Source organism: Coloeus monedula (assembly GCF_965178545.1).
Source record: "Coloeus monedula genome assembly, chromosome: 3".
Taxonomy (NCBI): Eukaryota; Metazoa; Chordata; class Aves; order Passeriformes; family Corvidae; genus Coloeus; species Coloeus monedula.
Window position 1 is genome coordinate 74,363,647 of NC_138783.1, and position 19,679 is coordinate 74,383,325.

Below are 19,679 nucleotides of genomic sequence, written 5' to 3' on the forward strand. Positions count from 1 at the left end.
TTCAGCTAAGTCAGGTTGCTCAGAATTGTGTCTACTCAAGTGTTCAATAGGAGGGAGACTCCATGACCCACTAAAATAGTGTATTTATCTATGCTTGACATATCTAGAGGAACTAGAAATGGAAATTCTAGGACACTGCCTAGAAATAATTATCTTCATAGGCCTTTAGCAGTTCCTTGTAGACCAGTGGGTGTTCTAGCTACTACTAGCTACTACTCAGGACTTGAATTTGGGACATTAAAGACACTTTATAGGCCCTGTCAGAAGGATAATTTGTTGAAATTTTAATTATTATCATGAAAAGACACTAAAGAAGGTCCATAAGAATGCATGCACAAAGAATACCATACCAGAATTGAAGCTGTGACTACACTAAAATTTATTCTTAATTGTTTTGGTAATAAATATAATGTTCCAAAACACAGAACATAGTCTTCGATAATACTGAATTCTCAGTGAGAAAATCAGAATTTCATCAGTTATTTGTTCCTCCTTTTTAACATCTTAAACTTGTGATCAATGTATAATGCAGCGCTTGGGTTCCGTGAAGGGTTTGCTGTGTTTTACCCTGAAAGAGTCCCTGGCTAGAGATCGCTCAGGTGGTGCAGTATAGCACACTAGCTAGCTAACCCCTTCACCCACGCAGCTGCAGGCATGGATACACACACACTCAAGCTGGATTGCTCAGCATTACCAGAGACAAAGAGTCAGGAGGAGTCCTCTGTTTGGCGTTCCGCAGATGAGGTTTATTGCATCCTGCCACGAACGGAGACCAGAGACGAAAGAGACCAAACCACGCAGGGTCCGGGGTTTGTGTACAAGAGCGGAGGGAGCATCAGAAACCAATGACCGGAGGGCACGGGGGTGGTACAAAGACAGGACTAGGGAAAAGGAGCCAATGGGGAAGGTCAGGGGCGTGTAGGGTAACAAGCCAGTCAGACAGACCAAATACGCATAGAACCACAAAACCTGGTGGGGGAGTCTTTTCATTTTTCACCGTATGTTGGGGTGCTTTTAAACCTTGAAATTGGTCCACCAATGGGCTTCTGCTATTTTGGGGCTCCCTGGCCTCTCGGCCGTCATAGTTGCTGGCTCAATGGCTACAAGAAGTGTAAGCTTTACTAAGATGGCAGCTTCTTGTAAAGGAGTACAAGGAATGGTTGATGCCCTTGTATTCTGTTACTTTGAAACTTCTTTGGATTATAAAACTCTTTCATTGTGTGTTTTCCCTCTCTATTTAGAATACACACACACAGACACACACACACACATATAGGTTTATAAATTATGTTATTTTAGAAGAACAAGAAGATACATGGGAGAAAATCTGTTTTTTTACTTGATTTGAGCAACTGCGCAGAGAGACCTCTGAAAGGAAGGAGGAAGACTGCACCCCTAATAGCAGTGAAGAATGCTCATACAAAAAACTTTCCAGAACACAAACATCTTGGAAAGTCCCTTTAGTAGTTTTGGGTGTTCTGATTAAGAAATAGATGGTGGCAATCCACCTCAAAGCTCTGGAAAGGTATGAATACTATAAGACACATAATGAACATTTTAATTTTTTATTTTAGTCTTTTGTCTTTTTAGTTTGGACAGCTTCTGTTTGCTATTGATGTTTTAAAATTGCCTTTTTACCTGTGATTGAGGATCATCATATAAAAATTATTTCTGCAAACAGTTCTAAATTGCACATTTTATGCAAGAGCAGAAGCTAATTTTTCCTTTCAGCTCTATGTTCTCATCTTCTGTGTTCCATTCAAGGAGTATGAAACTCCTTGGAACAGTTTAGACTTTAATGCTCCTTACTTCCCAGACTTTCTACTGAGTGTTAATTTTCCATATTTTCAAGGTTTTCCACCTGCAATTAAATTTAGATGTTGTACTACTTCCTACCAGATTCAAAGGCATGATATGAATGCCCAAATCTCCAGCTGCATGTATTGTTGTGACAATGGACATATTATCTCTCGTCATGATACCTACACACTTGGAAAGGATTTACCTTATGCTATATTTTTTTGTTGGAAAGCTAGTTCTCTAATTTTACCATACAGATTCTCTCCATACTCTGTGGAAACTTACAGGACATGTATGAGATTGATTCATCCCATTCTGAAATCAGTTTGCAAAATATGTGAGATAATTGCCTCTGGAGCAATCCATTGCAAAGGCTGTAATGTAAATGATCAGCTCAGACTAGACAGGAGGAGTTTAGATAGCTAGAGAAATTACATGGATCTCACACTGATTGTTGACTTATGCAGACTATCTCGTAGTAAGCTTGACTTCCCAGTCTTTGATTAAGTGTTGGCTGAGATGTGGACAGACTTTTGATTGGGTTTGTTTGCTGGGAAGTGTTTTGTCTGAGATCTGTGTATGAAAAATGGTGAGATATGCAAACCATTCATAAATATTTTAATGAACAGCATAGCATACTTTCATTTTCGTGATGATATTTATATTCTTTCATTAGCTAGTTGGATTCAAGTCTCACAAGCCTGTAAACCTGATCTCAAGGCATTTATACAAAGAGAAAAAGTACACGGCTATGTTTGATTCAGTCATAAACAAATTTTCCTTTATGTTTTGCTAAACTGAATGATATGTATATGTAACCAAACCCAGACTTATTGTTCCAGATTAAACTGGATTAAAACTGCCTAATTCAGGTAATGCTTTCAAATAAATGTGGATGTCTTCTGCCACCAGCATTATGAATTCACTTCCTTACATAGCACTGAACTCAGCAATTTACAGGCTCTGAAATCAAAAGCCTACTTCCATGAAAAAATTCATATGTAGTTGAAAAAAATGAATGTTCTGAGTTTTAGAAACAGAAATCAACCTTTATTTTAAGACTACTTTCTTATTATATCCACGTCAGAATGCATTATTTGTAATTCCTTTGGCAAGCATATCTAAATAACAATTCTTTACAGCTGTACTGCCTATGAGGTCTCCTATGAATTTTAATATTTTCATGTCTGAAAAATTATGTGATGATTTTAAGACTGGGACAGAATTTTCTTGGATGAAAAAACCAAACTAATTCACTAGGAATGCTTTAGAATAAGGTGTTTATTCTCTGTATCAGGAAGTATTTCAGCTCTTCATAGTTAAAAAAAGGTGTTTGAGGGTTTGGGAGCTTTGTTTTGTTTTCTTTTCTTTTGCTTTGTTTTTCTTTATTTCAGTCTACATTACAATAACATTAAATCCTGAATAAAGGTCATGATGGTACCATCAGAAGAGACTGCTTTTGCTCTCAGAAGCTCTTAAGCAATATATCATCCTAAGAAGCCTTTCCTTACTTTTAGTTGCCAAGGTAAAATGTGTTTTAGGCAAACCATATCTTGACACATGGTGCTTGGTTAATTCCTGTCTAAATGCTCATTACTTCACAGCTTCTTTGAGTTTAAATTTTGCATTCTCCATTTCTGTACCTGTTTGGGCAGTACTTAAGATATTTTTAATGCTCTGTCTCTACCAAAGAATGGCTGTATTATTAATAAAATGGGAGGAAACTGTACATGGGCAAAATTAATGAATGAAAAAGAATAAGATGAACCCTATTACACTATCAGCTCTTATTAACTATGTCAAATCTATTACACACTGCATTGAAAACTTTTCCTACAAAAAATGTTCTGACAAGCATATTAATTTAAGAAATAAAAGTTTGACTGCACGTAAAATGCTATTAAGCAGTTACTATAATACAGTAACAAAGTGTGAAAGCTTAATTCTCCGTAGTGATCTGACTGTGCGGTCTAAATTTCTCGTACAGTCACCACTGACATTATTGGCAACTGAAAATCCCCATCCCCACAAAGGGAGGATGACATAAATGTCATAGCAAGCACGGGTTTTAACTCGTCTTTCTAGTGTGCTTTATGATCTTATGACAGATGTTCTTTTGGTTTTACCAAAGAGTAAAATAATGGTAAGGTTTCTGAAGGCATTTAAAGATTGACTTAGAAAGACTTTCAAGCCAGGTTACATTCTATTTTATAGATATATTGTCATTTTATATGTTTTTGCAGGTAAGCCAAAAATGTCTCACAGATGTGAGTATTTTTTACCAGGACTGCATTCAACATATACACCAGAACCTCGAGACCATAAGCTTTGGTCCTGTAGTGGTGGAAGTTTGCTCTGCACATGCATAGTGAGACAAAACACAGGTTTAACTTAAACTCAGATGAGGTTAAATTCATAGTGTTTGCTTTCTTTTTTCCTCACTGTAACTTTTTTATTGTGACTCTTCCCTAACAGTAGGAATAGAAAATATAAGCATTCATAATTATAAAAGAAAGTAGAATTAAAGTCAGCTAGCCTCATCTGTCTCAAAATGTATTTCATATATCTGAAAGAGTCCCCAAATAGTCCCTTAATCTCATTTCTGTTCCTCCAATTTCTACTGTGCATTTTCACTATTCATCAGTGCTAGTATTTTTTAAACTTCAATGTAAAAATCACTAATGCAGCAGAACACCAGCCAAAGAACAAAAGCAAGTAAATAAACAACTGCAAAATAAGGGAAAATTTTCACAATTATGACTTGGAACAATCTCTCAATGTCTGATGAGAGTTCCCTTTCCCTATAAAGAAAAGAAATAGGTCTACTTAATTGGAAATAGACAGGGAAAAAGAAGAATAAGATGAGAGAATGTTTAGAGGCATGGGGATAACTCAGTCATATATGGATGTCTCAACTCCTTAGGCATCTCAGATAACACTAGTGAGTAAGGTGGGAAACTGAATTAAGTTCCTATTCATCTTGCTTATAAGTATTTTCACACTCAAACTCTTGTTACCAAAAAAAAAAAAAAAAAATTAAACTTACTGTATCTATGAAGCAAAGAATTTATTCTCAGTCTAATAATACTGAAAATACAGTATTAGAGACAGAACTGTTAAGCAGGAATGTTTTATCTGTGTACACTTTTTCTCAGGTATTATGCATACCTTTTCAGTGAACCTTGTATCTGAGGTTCATACTTCTCAGTTTTTGTAAAGAAAAAGATGGGTGGGTAGTTGTGACAAGACATTAGCAGTATAAAGTATTTTCTGACAGAAAAATCCTAGTCTTTTTAGTGTCTTCATTCTCCTTAGTATTGCACCCTCAAATAAATGCATTTTTGTTGTTATCACAGACTTCTTCCTTCGCAGTTGATGTCTGGAATTTGTAAAACTGCTTTCTCCAGCCTTATTTGACATGAAAGTCTATTGTTTCTTGCACAATGGCCGCCTAATTTTATCAGACCCTTACTATGCTTGTGGCTCAACACGCTGAAGCTGCAATGGGTGAGGGAATAGCCACTTCACCACTATAGTTAAAACTGAGACTGATACAATCTCTGAAAGCCCTGAGTCCCAGCATTTTGTATGACATATTAGTGTCTGATGTTTTTTAGTAGTAATGGCAAAATCCTTGTTCCGCGGTGAAATTTAGCAAAATTGCTAGAGAATATGGACTAATGAAACTATGAAGCTTCGTGCCTAAAACTGCTAAATTTACGTTTCTGTCATATTCATCAAGTAAGACAATTATTTTATGCAAAGAGTTTATGGATTTGTCATTTAAAACAAGCTAGACAAATAAGAAATTTGTAGGAATACCCTAATCAGAACCAGGAGACTAAAGTCAGAGTTTAGACTAATGAAAGGGTTATAGTAAATGCCCTTTGTAGAGGTCTTTGTACCACTTTACTTTTATGCAGCAATAAAAAGCAGAGAAATAAGGCATGTCATAGTGTTTTGTCAAGCCAATAGCAACATGTAATGTCACAAAAGTAAATTGAATTCAATGTCAATCACCATTGTAAACCTATTGTTTTGTGTCCTGTAGTCAGGAATTGTTTGCACTTTGTGTTATGCTTAGGGCTTTTTAAAAGCAGGATGCATTAATAATTTTGATTTAATCTTTGTTAATCATTTTGATTTAATCGTTGTCAAGACCTTAACTACATATTTGGGTTGCCTGAAGAAGCTGTCAGGTGATATAATTTATGAGAAGATCTAGAGGACAAACACTACTATGTAGTCTTTTACAGTGTATTTTGCCCTCTTTTTGCTTAAACCTGGTTTTACTTTAATAAAATCAGAATAAGTTGTTAAAAAATGTTACATTTAAAAAAATTAAATGTGTATTAGGACATCTGTTTTGTTTTGATTTTTACTTATATTTTAAGTAAATAACTTTGAATTACTTATATTTTACAGTGTTTGATCATCTTGCAATAACAAGTGCAAGAAGAAACAGAATGTAATTTTAAATATCATGGTGAAGACATTTTAAAATATTTGAAATATTTTTTTTGCTAACAGGTTCTGTTGAGTCAGCATACATAGACCTTATTTAACAGAGCAATTAATCACTGATCTCCCTTCTATTGACCAGAAATTATGCTCTAATGCATCTCATAGGAGTATTTGACTTAAAATAGAAAAAAGGATTTTGTAATTTTCATTAATTCCAACATTCTTAGAAGCTAATACTTTTTATTTTTCAAAAACTTCAAGCTGATTTGGGTTTTGTTTACTTTTTATATAGTGTATTAGAAACAAAACTATAAAAATATTTTGAACAAATGAAGTAGAAGCTTACACTATAATTTTAAGAAAGAACTTTTTTTTAACATCAGTTTGGAATAAAGAAATGCATTAAAACTTTATGAAACATGAGATGAAAATTACAACAAAAATTGGGACTGTGATTACCATATTATTATTTTTTTAAAAAAGCTTCACTACAAATATCTGATTCTCAAAGACAGACTAAAATTTTATTTAAGTTAAGAGAATCCATTTTCAATATTCATTGAATCTTGGATCATTCATATAAAACAGAGGAGATGGAAGAGAGTAAAAATAAAATTATGGAGTATGTGAAGGCTTAACAAGTTAAGATTTTCATTAAAGCAATTTTTTTTCCTCAGACTAATACTGCCATAGGTCTTTCCTCAAAATACAAGATAGTCAAAACAAGACTCTGTCCCTGTACAGTCATTAAGAACCCAATGTTTCTGTAGTGTACTGTGCGAGCAGTTGGTTTCTGACGGAGCTGAACCCAATAGGATTTATGTTGCAGGTTTAAACCAGTAAGGATGAGCAAAAAAATGCAGTCCTGATGAAGAAAATTGAGACCAACACACCTGGATTTGGAACACTTTTGTAGAGATAAATTCCCACAAGGTTTCTAGAAGTGGACTACTGAGGACATGCATCAGTCAAAAACAATCCTTGAATATATCACTGATTTTCATCTTAAAGATGATTAATTTATTATTAGAGTTTTCAGATACGGCAGAACTGCTTTAAATTATTGAGAAGGATTGCTACAAGATCTAGCATATTTTTATTTCAAAGAGAATGAGCACCCTTTTTCATTTGGATAGTTTCTCCTTAGGAAACTGATATCATATTTCAACGAACAGATGAATGTATTGCTATAAAATATGGTGCCATCATTTTCTGGAAGATGTGTGCTGTTAACAAAGGGCCTGTGTAGGTGCTCTTTCTGAGCTCCTAGATGGCAAGTTGAGAGCTTTTATTAGCAGCTTCAGGGCCACAACAGATTTACCTACATTGTCAAATCATGCAGTTCCTGGGTTCTGATTCCTAAGTACATTCACTGAATAAATGTGCAAAATTGAAGTTGAATCCAGTGGATTTCTGGGGCCCAGAGGTTTCTCCTTCCCACCCTACTTGAACACTGGCAATATTTCTGAGTTCATCTGATAATCAAGGAAAGACCCTGGGCCCTTTCCTTAATAAGTGTTTCAGATCCTGTGCATTTGCAGATGCATGTCTCCTTAAATTAACAGCTTGAAATGCCCAAGCAAATTACACACACAGGAAACAGAGAGTAAGGTCAGACAGAAAAGATCCAAGGTTCAGTCAGACAAGCATGCTGACAAGCAGCTTGTTTAAGGAAGACCAGCTACTTTTACTATCCCCTTCTCTCCATTTCCTCATTCAGATTGTGATAGCTGTTCTTCTTCCCTTACCTACACTGCCTTTCCTCCCTTCCTTTGGAAAGGTTCATCCCTTTCCGTTTCTCATCTCACATCCAACAATATTTTGTTGTCTCGTCTGCTAGCTAAATCTCAGGCCAGTCCCTTAGCACCTGTCTGTATATCCTAGCACCACTGATGCAGAAAAATCACAATCTGAATGAACAAATGGTGAAATAAAAGGAAGATATATTGTTGTGAGTACCAACTAAGTACATACATAATTATAGCCTTTAATGGAAACAACCATAAATCATATAACAGATTTTGTAGTTGTAGACAGTGCTTGGAAAACTGTAGCTCAGCACTCTGTCAGAGTCAAAAATTGAAGAGTGTGTTCTAATATGTAACACATCTGACTATGTGAAGACAGTTCAATGTTTCTTATTCAAAGGATGAGAAAACAGCAGAATAGGTTCTAGGAAGAACAAAGAAACTAAGTTATGAGAAATGAAGTTAAAGTCAGTGACCAGCAGTTTCTGCTGTTGTCATTTCTATCTTTCAAAAGAATGGCCTACAAGAGCTGCAGTCTGGTATTTTATCTGGGGGAACCACACATATTTTTTCCTTCTTCTCCTTCCTCCAAAACTTCCTGGGTTTTTCCTCTTTGTCTTTCATTCCAGTGGCAATAGTTGGGTTTTTTTTTTTATCTTTTCCACCCTTGGGCCTCCAGATTTTCTTTTGCCTTTACAGCTCTACTGATCTCTTTATGCTACTATTATGACACAAACCTTCTAAGATTTTTATTCTTTTAGTTTTCTTTTTCTGCTTTCAATCATGTTTCAAATAATTTACAGCCGTATAATTGCAGAATAAAGAGCACATATATTCTGCCATGCTACAGAAAGACAACAACAAAACCACATACAAAGAAACCTTGTATAAAGTAACTAGCAGATGTCAGTAGAAGAAAAGAAAGAAGCAAGTACGCATGCAATCAATCTAATCTCTCCCTTCTCAACCACAGAATTGACCAAAAGCGGACTTTCTGATTATTTGACATTTGAGGGGGGTTAATTTTTCATCTCTTTAGTAGCTTGTTTTTATTCATATACAGGATGACTTTCCTGTTAGATAAAAACATATTTAAACATTAATGAACATTTCTGTTAATGAAAAATCAGACTAAGATGTTTTTTGAGTCATTTGTTCATCTGAATTTTCCATCCACATGGATCACTCAATATAACGTTGACAAGGGTTGTACAGCAAGGACAGGTTTGGTTCAGACTACTTTCCTTCCTGAAGAGAGAGGGTATGGATATAAAGGGTAGGAACTGGGATCTGAGTCATAAAAATTTCCCATGATTTTCTACAGGGTCTTGTTCAAGTATGCTGCTCTTTTTACAGTTAAGTTCCATTCAGGCAGTAGACAGTTCCAGTCATTTTTATCTGTCTTTGACAATTTGCAGATTTATGATTCTAAATAGAAATCTTACAAAAACACATTAAGCAAAAAAATTGAATTCCCTCCAAAAGATGAGTATATATGTATATAATGTTTCTCTGTAAGCAAGATTGAAATGAACCAGGAATTTTAACACTGTGGCTCGTCACTAAATAAGCATGTGAAATATTCTTATTTAAGAAAGGATTGAGTAGTATTTGTCCTATATATCTTAAAACAGATTCTGTACATTTCAGCCGGTGAGAAAGAAATGAGATCCCATTTATCAAACAGACTTACAGTAAGCTTTTTGCATCTGCTTCTCATCAATCACATCTCTGTCATAGGTAGTGCTGCAAAATTCAATAACTTTTTCTTTGTCATTGAAGACTGCTTGAGGCAATCAAGAGACATTTCCAAATCCACCAATATGCATTCTACATATCACAACAGGGCAAAATATAGAATCCCAGGGATACCTTTTTTTCTGTCAAACAGCTCAGCTGGAATTTGTTTAATCAGCTGAGCTTTGTAACAGATAGAAAATAAAGCAGAGAAAGGAAAATACCCACAACTTCCCCCTGCAACCAAACAAAAACCAGCATAAAAAACCCAAAACACAATCCAAAACTCACATACCCTCCAAGAAATCTGATATATACTGATTATTAAAAATACAGGATTTCTCTGTTTAATAGTTTGATTTTGATTTATGAAGAATAACTATTTTTCAGCTGTAACCAAAGCAGAAGCCTGTAAAACACACACAACTAACTGGCATGCCTTGAATGTAAATATAAGTAAATATACTAAACCAGTGTAACTGGTAACAGTGTATAAACATTTTTTAACGCTGTGATGACACAGCTGCACAAAACATATGAGCATTTTAGGTAAGTATGTGAGCAATGTAACCACCAAAGGGCAAAGACTTTTGCAGTTGTACTTCAGTAGCATGGGAAAGTATGAGAGGAGCAACATAACTTGCAAGATGAGTAGCAGAGAGCAAGATAAGAGCAAGGGACTCCAAATGGGCAGGATATTCTGCTGAAAAACCTGGAGCTGGTTGCTGACAAAAATCAGTAACAGTATTGGAAGCAGACAAAACCCCTCTTCCCTTTTGGCAGTGATTAAAAAGCATAAAAACATCAAACATTAAGAGGAAAAGTAGTGAAGAAAAAAATCCCATTTCTTTCACTGACAAGTTTTCAAAGACTTCTTATTAGCACAAATCTAATTACTATAGAAAAATAAATAAAGAGAAGCAAAGAATGTTAAAACAGAAAAAAAATCTCAGCTGTAGCAGTAAAATTTAATTTTGTATAAATATTTTTCTTAGTATCTACCCAATTTCTATTGTTATGTCCATGTTTCCATTGCTTCTTGGAATCTTAATATGTATTCAGTATTGGAATGGTGAGACATTATCATCCTGGGTAATATCAGGTTGGTGATGATGATTTCTTCCTCCTCACTGTATTTGGCATTATTATACAATTTTTAAGATGTTTTACTGTTTGCTTTTTCTTCATTGATGTGAAACTTCACATTATGTGTGAATTTATTATATTTGTCTGGTTTACATAGGCTAGATATGTGAGGTTTTTATCCCTGTTAACTCCAAGCCTAATTTTGTTCAGTTCCCAGCTCTGCAGTTCACTGACCATTAGTGAGGTGTTCTTACAGAATTAGGATTTTCAGTGCCAGTCTCTGGCCCCTCTCGTGTGTCCTGTACGTGCACACTGCATCTTGCATCCCTACATTTCAAAATTTTTGTTATTGCACCTTGTCTACATGCCTGAATACCACTACATCTGTATGTTAGATTTACCAATGTTTTATTCTACACAAATACTCCTTTCCACTGTGACAATTATTTTGACACTAGGCAAATATAAACAATACCAATCAGACATAGACACCAAGCATAGACATAGACACAGATAAACCAAGTGAAAAAAAACCACCCCATCAGGTCAAGTTCAGAAAAATGCTTACAAGTCTCAGTTCTGACACCCTGCAAACTGGGCATAAATCCCAAAGCCTGCAACCAGCAGCAATATTACCATATTTGCAGGACTAACAAGGAAAATCTGAAGCAGAAATGTCTCTTACTGAGGAAAAATTATGGTTCATCCACACTGGAGTTGTACAACCCTCAGTTAAATGCTCTGGAGCCTTATCTCCCTTTGGCACTTAGCAATGAGGATAGGCATCGCAGCCTCACAAGGCATGGGAGCAGACGGTCTGCAATAGCACCAGGCATGAACAGTGCCTGTACCATAGCCCTTGTGTGTCTCCGGAGTTACAGAGGTGGGCATGTGGTCTTTTTGGCTCAGTGGGAAAGGCAATGTACAGGAGAAAGTCAGAAGTTCCCAGCACAACTACTAAACTCTGATTTCACTGTGAAGTGAATGATGACATTTCAGAAATTTCCAAAAACGATAATGTTTGGGGTTTTGACTGTTTTAGGTTTGGTTGGATGTCTGCTTTTGGAGGTTTTGTTGGGTTGGTTGGGTTGGTTGTTTTTTTTTTTTTTTTTTTTTTTGTTTTCCCAAAAGTCTTTCTCTTTTAGTTTCTGTCATTGACTTCTTTGTTAAAGTCTTTGAATACATTTTTCATAGAATTTCTCTTGGTTTGGTTTTAGTTTTTAAAGACAGTAAAATCCAGTTTAAACTCATTAAGATGCAGGTATCCTGTGACATATTTTATTACTGGTTTTTTTCTTTAGTTATGTCTAAGCTACTTGAGTGTCACAGACACAGTAAGTAAAAGGGTCAAAAAGAACAGTCTTGTCTGAAGTACTTCTGCATGTCATGTCAGTAAACTTCTGTATGATCACAAATATCAGAGCCTTACATCAATAGTTCACAAATCTCAGGGCTTTTCAAATGTTTCATTGCCAGTCCCATCTGGTTTGTAAGTGTGAAGGCTGAGGAAAACTCCCAGAAATTTCTTAGTTCAACCTGATAGAATAAAATGGAACACTGTAACATTAAAATTTGATTTTGATCAAGGTCCCCCATCTGTTGCTAAAGAATTATGATGATGCTCTACAGAACATCAAGCAGAAGTTTAATTAGTTTTAATGCCAACAGTTTACTGACAAGTGAGACCTTTAAGTCTGCCACTCTGCTTGGAACACTTGACTGTATTTGGAGCAGGCTATCTTCCTAAGAGATCCAAGAAGACAATTTCAAATTCTGGATGGAGTTTTCTAAACAATTTTGTAGCACATCATAAATTATAAATATGCTTTACAAAATCACTGTGAGGAATTATTGCTCAAATGGCACTGGAGCTCACAACCACCTTCTGTTTCTGAGCCTCCTGGTTGTGAACCGACAAATGAGGAATGAAAGGACAGTTACTGGATTCGATCCCAATTTGATGATAAGTATAACCTGCTTGACATAGAAAAAACTTACAAAAATATCAATTTCATACCATGTGTAATATGCGACAGTTATAATTTCTTAAAATTTAAATATGTTTTTAAAGTTAATTATACTCCTACGAAAAATATTTTAGAATTCCTATATATAGGTTATGTTTACATTTTTAGTTGGTAGTTTGCTCAAGGAAGTGAAAGCAGAATACATTTCCTCCATCATTTTTTTTTGGTGTGAAATTATACAAAGATTGAGAAAAATAGGAAAGATTTCACTGGAACATGAAAAATTAATCTAATAAAATTCCTAGTGTTTGGAATACTTATTAAAGGGTAACAGAAGGCTGTCATCTCCAGTATTTGAACTTCATGGGGATTAATTACAATTCAGAAGTGATGCCATAATTTTCCAAGTTGACTGGATGTGGAACAATCTGTAGCCTATGATTGAAAAAGAAATGATCTATTCATTCAAAGTCAGTGATAATAACCACTCAGAATCAGAAAACTGAAAGGAAGAAAATACCTTGCATCTACATTCTTTCCTTATACAATGATTTAATTGGTTGATTATTTGCTATATCATCTTCCTGGAAGCACTCAGATATTTTTAAGAACGCATGAATCAAGTTGTGCAAATGAGCTCTCTTCCCCTAAATTTCATGGCTGACTGGAAACTCTCAATCACTTCTGTGACCACCACAGCAGATTTTCTGTCATCCTGAGAAATACAGAAGTTGCGATGGCAGCATATTGATACCTACACATTGTTCTGGCAAGGCATTACCATCGAGTAGATCTCCATAAAACTGCTTTGAGCAGCTATACTCCTTTTCATAATAAAATAGTAGCAGCACACAAGGATCCAAAACCTCAACATTTTCAAAGAAGGTTTAATACAGAGTTATTTTTAATTGAAAAGTGTTAGGAGATTGTTTCCTGTTCTTCTACATAACTGTAACCATATAGAGCCAGCAGAAAGGGCTCATATTTTTTTATTTTCATGTGTGTATTTCAGGTGTATTAATCAAAAACTTGCATGCAAGGCAGTTTGTGGAACAGAATATACAAACACCCTCAAAAGGAAAAGAAACCATCTCAAGGAATGTTGGTCTGTTTCAAGGTTTCTTACTCAACTTTATATAAAATCTCAGGTCTCAGTTGAAGTGAATGACATTTCACATCAACCTATAAATCATCAATTTATCAAAGTCTCAAAAAAATGAGAAAGTTTATCTTTCAGTTTGGAGTTTGTGACTGCCATATAAGCATTTACTGAATGAAAAGGGCTTGGGAAACTCCATTCAATAAAATTAGGTTTCCCTATGTATTTCAAGACCATAAATGTTTCTCTTATGTGCACTTACTTTCTTGCTTTGGTCCTCTACAATTCTAATTCTAATATTCTTATTTAAGTCTTATAGGTGGAGTGCTTTGCCTAGTGAAATTCATATTGTTTATGTTGTAAAAATCATTGATTTTCTATTTAATGGGTGACCCTTATATGTACTGAAAGCATTAGAACTCACAGAAACATCTCTTCAGTGACCCTCAGGCAACTTACAGCTTTTCTTTGCCATTTGAGGGATGTTATGTCAGAAATGCTCTCTTGTTGTTTGCAGAGAGTATAAAGTAGAGTTATGGATTGTGTTACAAAATTGTACTAACCTGAAAGATCAGTCATATTTCAGGAGCACTGTGAACAATGTCACCACTATTACTTCAGGGAAAGCAACAGGATCAAGGTTAAAAAGTTAAATTGCATAAGTAGGGAAATGGATATATTTTCATGTGAAAAAGAGAATAAAAAAGAAACTGCACCTCTTACAGAAATTAAAGTATGCATAAAAATAGTGAGAAGTTATTATTTGTGAATGCCATTAAAAATGATGTTGTTTAACCCATCTGGTCACTCATTCACTCCCCCCACATTCACTCTATGTGGGGTAGAGTTAGAAGAGTAAAACAGACAAAATTTATTAGTTGAATTTCAGAGAGTTTAATAATTAAAATTTAAAAATTGCAAAGACATAAAGCAGAACAAAAATACAAAAAGAGAAGAAAATATAGCCAAAGAAAAGCAAATTATGCATAACCCCCCAAATTCTCACCACTAACCACTGATGACCAGCCAGTCCCTGAGCAATAGCAGCCCCCTCCAGACTTCATCTCCTCAGGTTTTATTGGTGAGCATGATGTTATCTTCTACTGAAAATCCCTTTGGTCAGTTGGGGTGAACAGTTCCAGATGTGTCCACTTCCAACCTTTTGCATACCACCAGCCTACTCACTGTCAGGGCAGTGTTAGGAGCAGAAAAGGCCTTGACACTGTGTGCTTGACACTGAGCACCGCTCAGGAATAACTAAAACATCAGTGTTGTCAAAAGTATTTCCAGTACAAATCTAAAACATAGCCTAATGCTAGCTACTGTGCAGAAACTTAACTCTATCCCAGCCAAAAGCAGTATAACAAGAAATTGAGAAGATGGAACAGGAGAACCAGATCTTTCTTACTTATTAGGCATCCAAAGGAGCAACATCAAAACAAGTAAATAAAGAGGACTGCTCAGTAGAGTTTAAATCCAAGGTAGAGGTATAAGATCTAGTCCTCCATGTGTTGACAGGTGAAACATTTCTGAAAGAAAATGCTGCAGTGTTTCATACAGTCAGAACGGCCCATGTGGACTAAAATTAATGAACAATCTCTGGAGTCTGTCTCAACTGTTGAAGATTTCTTTCTTTGGATATTCATTAGGCATTAACTTTAATGCAAAACTTTAATGCAAGTTAAATATCTATTTTAAGAAAACAAATTTTATTAGGAAGAATTTCCATAATAAAACTAATTCCTTACATTAATTTGTTCACCACAGGATCTCATGCATATTTTTGAAGACATAGATACAGAACCAGGTTCCGAGGAACACAGGTGCTGATTTTGCCTTCTTTTACAATATGATAACTGTCTTACTCCCCTTTTTACAAAGCAGAGGTGGAATTCTCACATAATTTTATGAGTGTAATTTCTCTGTCTCATACCAAAACCCTGCCTTGTGTGGCCACGGGCTTCTAGATGTTTCTCATATATAGTACATCTCTACAGAGATGTCACTTCTTTGTACTCAGCCACTGACAGACATACTTTTCTCTTTTGATTAAGAAACATCTCAGGCAAAATTAACCAAAAATTAGTTGACTGTTCCATGTTACTGTGCTTTCACTCTAGTAATGGAGAGACAATGGTACTCCAAGTTGCAAGTAATTCCCTCTTTCTTAGAAAACTCTTTTAACATGGGATGATTTGCTCTAAGGAAGTGTCTCTTTCTTTCTAATGATTAAGAAAGCAACCAAACTGCTAGCTCACATCTGAATTATGCTTCAGCTTCTTAAATATAGGTTTCTAGTACCATTATGAATATTTTGTGGGTAATTTTTCTAGCCTCTAGCTGCTGCCCCAGAGAAACACGTGTCTTCTGTGTTCCTGTCTCTTTAAATCGTAAAGAGTCAGAAACACAGGTAAATTAATTTTTAACATTGTAGAGGAAATGCCTTGAACTAAAATTTTAGAACTAAATTCTCTGTGTCTCGATAAAAGTATTGGCTTCAACATATCTTGTTGCTGCAAAATAAAGCTCTGTGTCAGAACTAAGATGTAGAAATGCAGGCTTTAATCTTTCAGTATCCAGGGCATACTCACGCTGCTCATGTAATTAATTATGGAATGAAAGTTCAAGTTGTAATAAAATTTGAAGTGGCATGAATTAGTTCAACAAAATTGAAAGTGGGGGACCCTGCTGATATTAGTGAAGTGAAGAAAGTTGGTTTTAATATTTGTGTCACTCAGCAGAGAGATTTTCATTACCTACAATTCCACAGTATTAATCCATTTGAAAGAGACTAACTACTGAAAATTTATGACAGGAAATTCATGTAAGGGCCTTTTAAAAAAAATACAACTTCAGTCATGACAGTCCAGCATCACTGAATTTATCAGTGTTTCCTGACTGCAATGAAAAAAACAAACTTGTGTACAACTGAAAACTGGGCAGAAGAAATAGAATTAAAAAGTGTGAGATTTATCTGACTTCTAAGGGTGATACATGTTTGACCAAATGCAGAAATCTAAAGTGCAAATACAATGACCAGAGACATCTCTGAAATACCTCATGGAGAGAAATTCATCTTGCAAGAGCATAAGTCAGGACATCAGTGAGTCCAGTTCAAAAAGCACATGCTTCCTTTCACTGACTAGAAACAAACTTGAGTACCAAAAAAGATGTAAACAACTTAATTAGCCATTTAAAATGAGGGGAGATGAAGTATATTGCAACAATTTATTATCATATATTCTTTCCTATTATTATATGCATGCATATATTTCTATCTCATAAAATCTTGTAATGTATAGAAGCAGAATGGTTTTGATTGAGAGGGACCTTAAAAATCATCTAGTTCCAATCCCTCCTGCCATGGGCAGGAACACCTTCCATTAGACCGGGTTTCTCAAAGCCCCATCTAACCTGGCCTTGAAAAGGGATGGTGCATCCACAACTTCTCTAGGCAGCACATTCCAGTGCCTCACCACTTTCACAGCAAGGAATGTCTTCCTAACATCTGATCTAAACCTACCCTCTTTCAGTTTAAAGCCATTCCATCTTGTCCTTCATGCTCTTGTAAAAGTCCCTCTCCTGCTTTCTTATTAGCCTCCTTTAAGTACCTAAAGTCTGCTAGATCTCACCAGAGTTTTCTCTTCTTCAGGCTTAACAACCCAAATTCTCTCAGCCTGTCTTCCATCTTAAGTCTACAGTATAGTACATATTGTACTATTAGTATAGTACATAATACTCACTATTTAATATTTCACTGTATTTTTATGCATAACACATTATATGATATATTTAAATAACAACTAGATTTATGATTACTATTTTGGGAAGTGTTCTTTTTTCAAGAAAATAGAGATTTTTTTTTTTTTTTCCCCCCTATTATTCCTTTTCTTGTTTTGCATTTGGGAAGTGATTTGAGAATCTACATGCAGATGTTTTGTGCCATGTTACATGCTTTACCTCATCATATCTGTCCTCCAGTTGCCATTCTAGAAGATTGCATCTCCTGTATGCTTGTTGTCATATCTATCAAATCCAAGGAGATTTAACATGAAAATTGATGTGTCTGTTCAGATATTCAGTTTTGAACTGTGTTTCACATTTTTCTACAATTTTCTTATCATAGAAAAGTGGACATAAAATATTTCCCTTATATTTATGGAATGTGGATTAAAAATACCTCAAACTAACAATATGTATAGAGGAAAAAAATTACTATTTTTTTCTATTTGCTTCCCTAAAGAATAGATTTGATCACTCAACTGCTTAATAAACTGTGGAGAGCACAGAGATTATTTCTGTCATATAGTTGTAAAACTCAGTCCATGTATCAGATTTTCATCCAAGTCAAAATTATTGAAGAGATATTCTAAAGTCCAATGGCTACCTTTTCACCACTGGAAATTACTGGGATTTTTTTCATAGCATCAATTACAGAGACAATCAGTGAAGGACATTATTTCAAGTCAGGCCTGGGGTCAAGAAAGCAGAAATTTTTTGAGAGTCTTATTTTCTTTTTTAGGAACCAGATATGAAATTATTCAGGACATGACTTTTTTCCAAAATGATTAAACACAAGTGTAAATTTAAAAACTATGGGTGCTCACAGCCTTGCTTGATGCATTGCTTAAGTCCCCCTCTACTATGCGATGTACTTTATATTATTAAATACATTAGTTTTGAAATGTGCTTTTGGGCTAATGGACCTGTTCTGTGGAACAGATAACCTCCTTGGTTTTTGATTTGCTTACAGATCTGCACTTGAAAATGAGAATATTTTCAGGTCTCAAAAGTCTTTTCACAGAATTTTCTTCATGAGAAAGAACGTTCTGATAATCTAACTTGTGGGGGTTTTTTGCTGTTTTTTTTTTTTTTTAATTTGTCATAATTTATTTCTATTTTTACTAAAGCTGTCTTTCAGTTCAAACAGTAGTTTTATGTAATTATAGACATTGATCTCATTCTCCCTTAGCATTTGTTTTTTCTGTTCTCAACAAGCCAAATTATGTTATTTTCTGATTGAAAAATTCTATTTCAAACTATTAATTTTTCTCTGTACTAGCTAAGTTTGAGTTCATTCTTTGTGAACCGTGGATGACTAGAACTATATACTGTACTTTCTATAAAAGTCCAATAAAACTTTGAACAGCGATAACAATCCCAGTTATCTGTTTAATCTATCTTGTTAGAAAATAATTACAATTAATTCATCATTCCTTTGTCACACTCTGATGAAATTCCTAATTAGACAATTTTCTCTCCCAGTATTTATCTAATCATAAGGTCATGGCTTGTATCTGACATTTTTGTTATTAGATCCTTAGTCAACAACTTTACTACCTGCATTGTTTCATTTAATGTTGTTTAATGCTTGCAAAGTTTTTTTATCTGTGGTATATGAATCTTCTATACTGACGAGTATTCACAATGAGTTTCAAAGCTGTCTCGGAAGCAAATTTCATTTGCACATATCCAGACCTTATTCCAAGGTAATTCAGGGAAATTCCTGTTCATTTTTACCAGTTATTTCACTTGTATTTCTCCTTCCAGTATTACCTGTTTCTATCTTCCTGTGAGATAGCCATCAACCACTCTGCAAGCTGTCTATTATTGCTTATCTTTTCCAATTCCATGTGATACTATAGCAAATATTTCACTGTCTTGGAGAAAGAAGTCATCTACCACATTTCTTGCGGGCAGAAACAATTTTGTTTATCACAGAAACTTCATGTCAGTTCAGTATGATCTACCTCTGGTAAAATCAACAGAATTTTACAA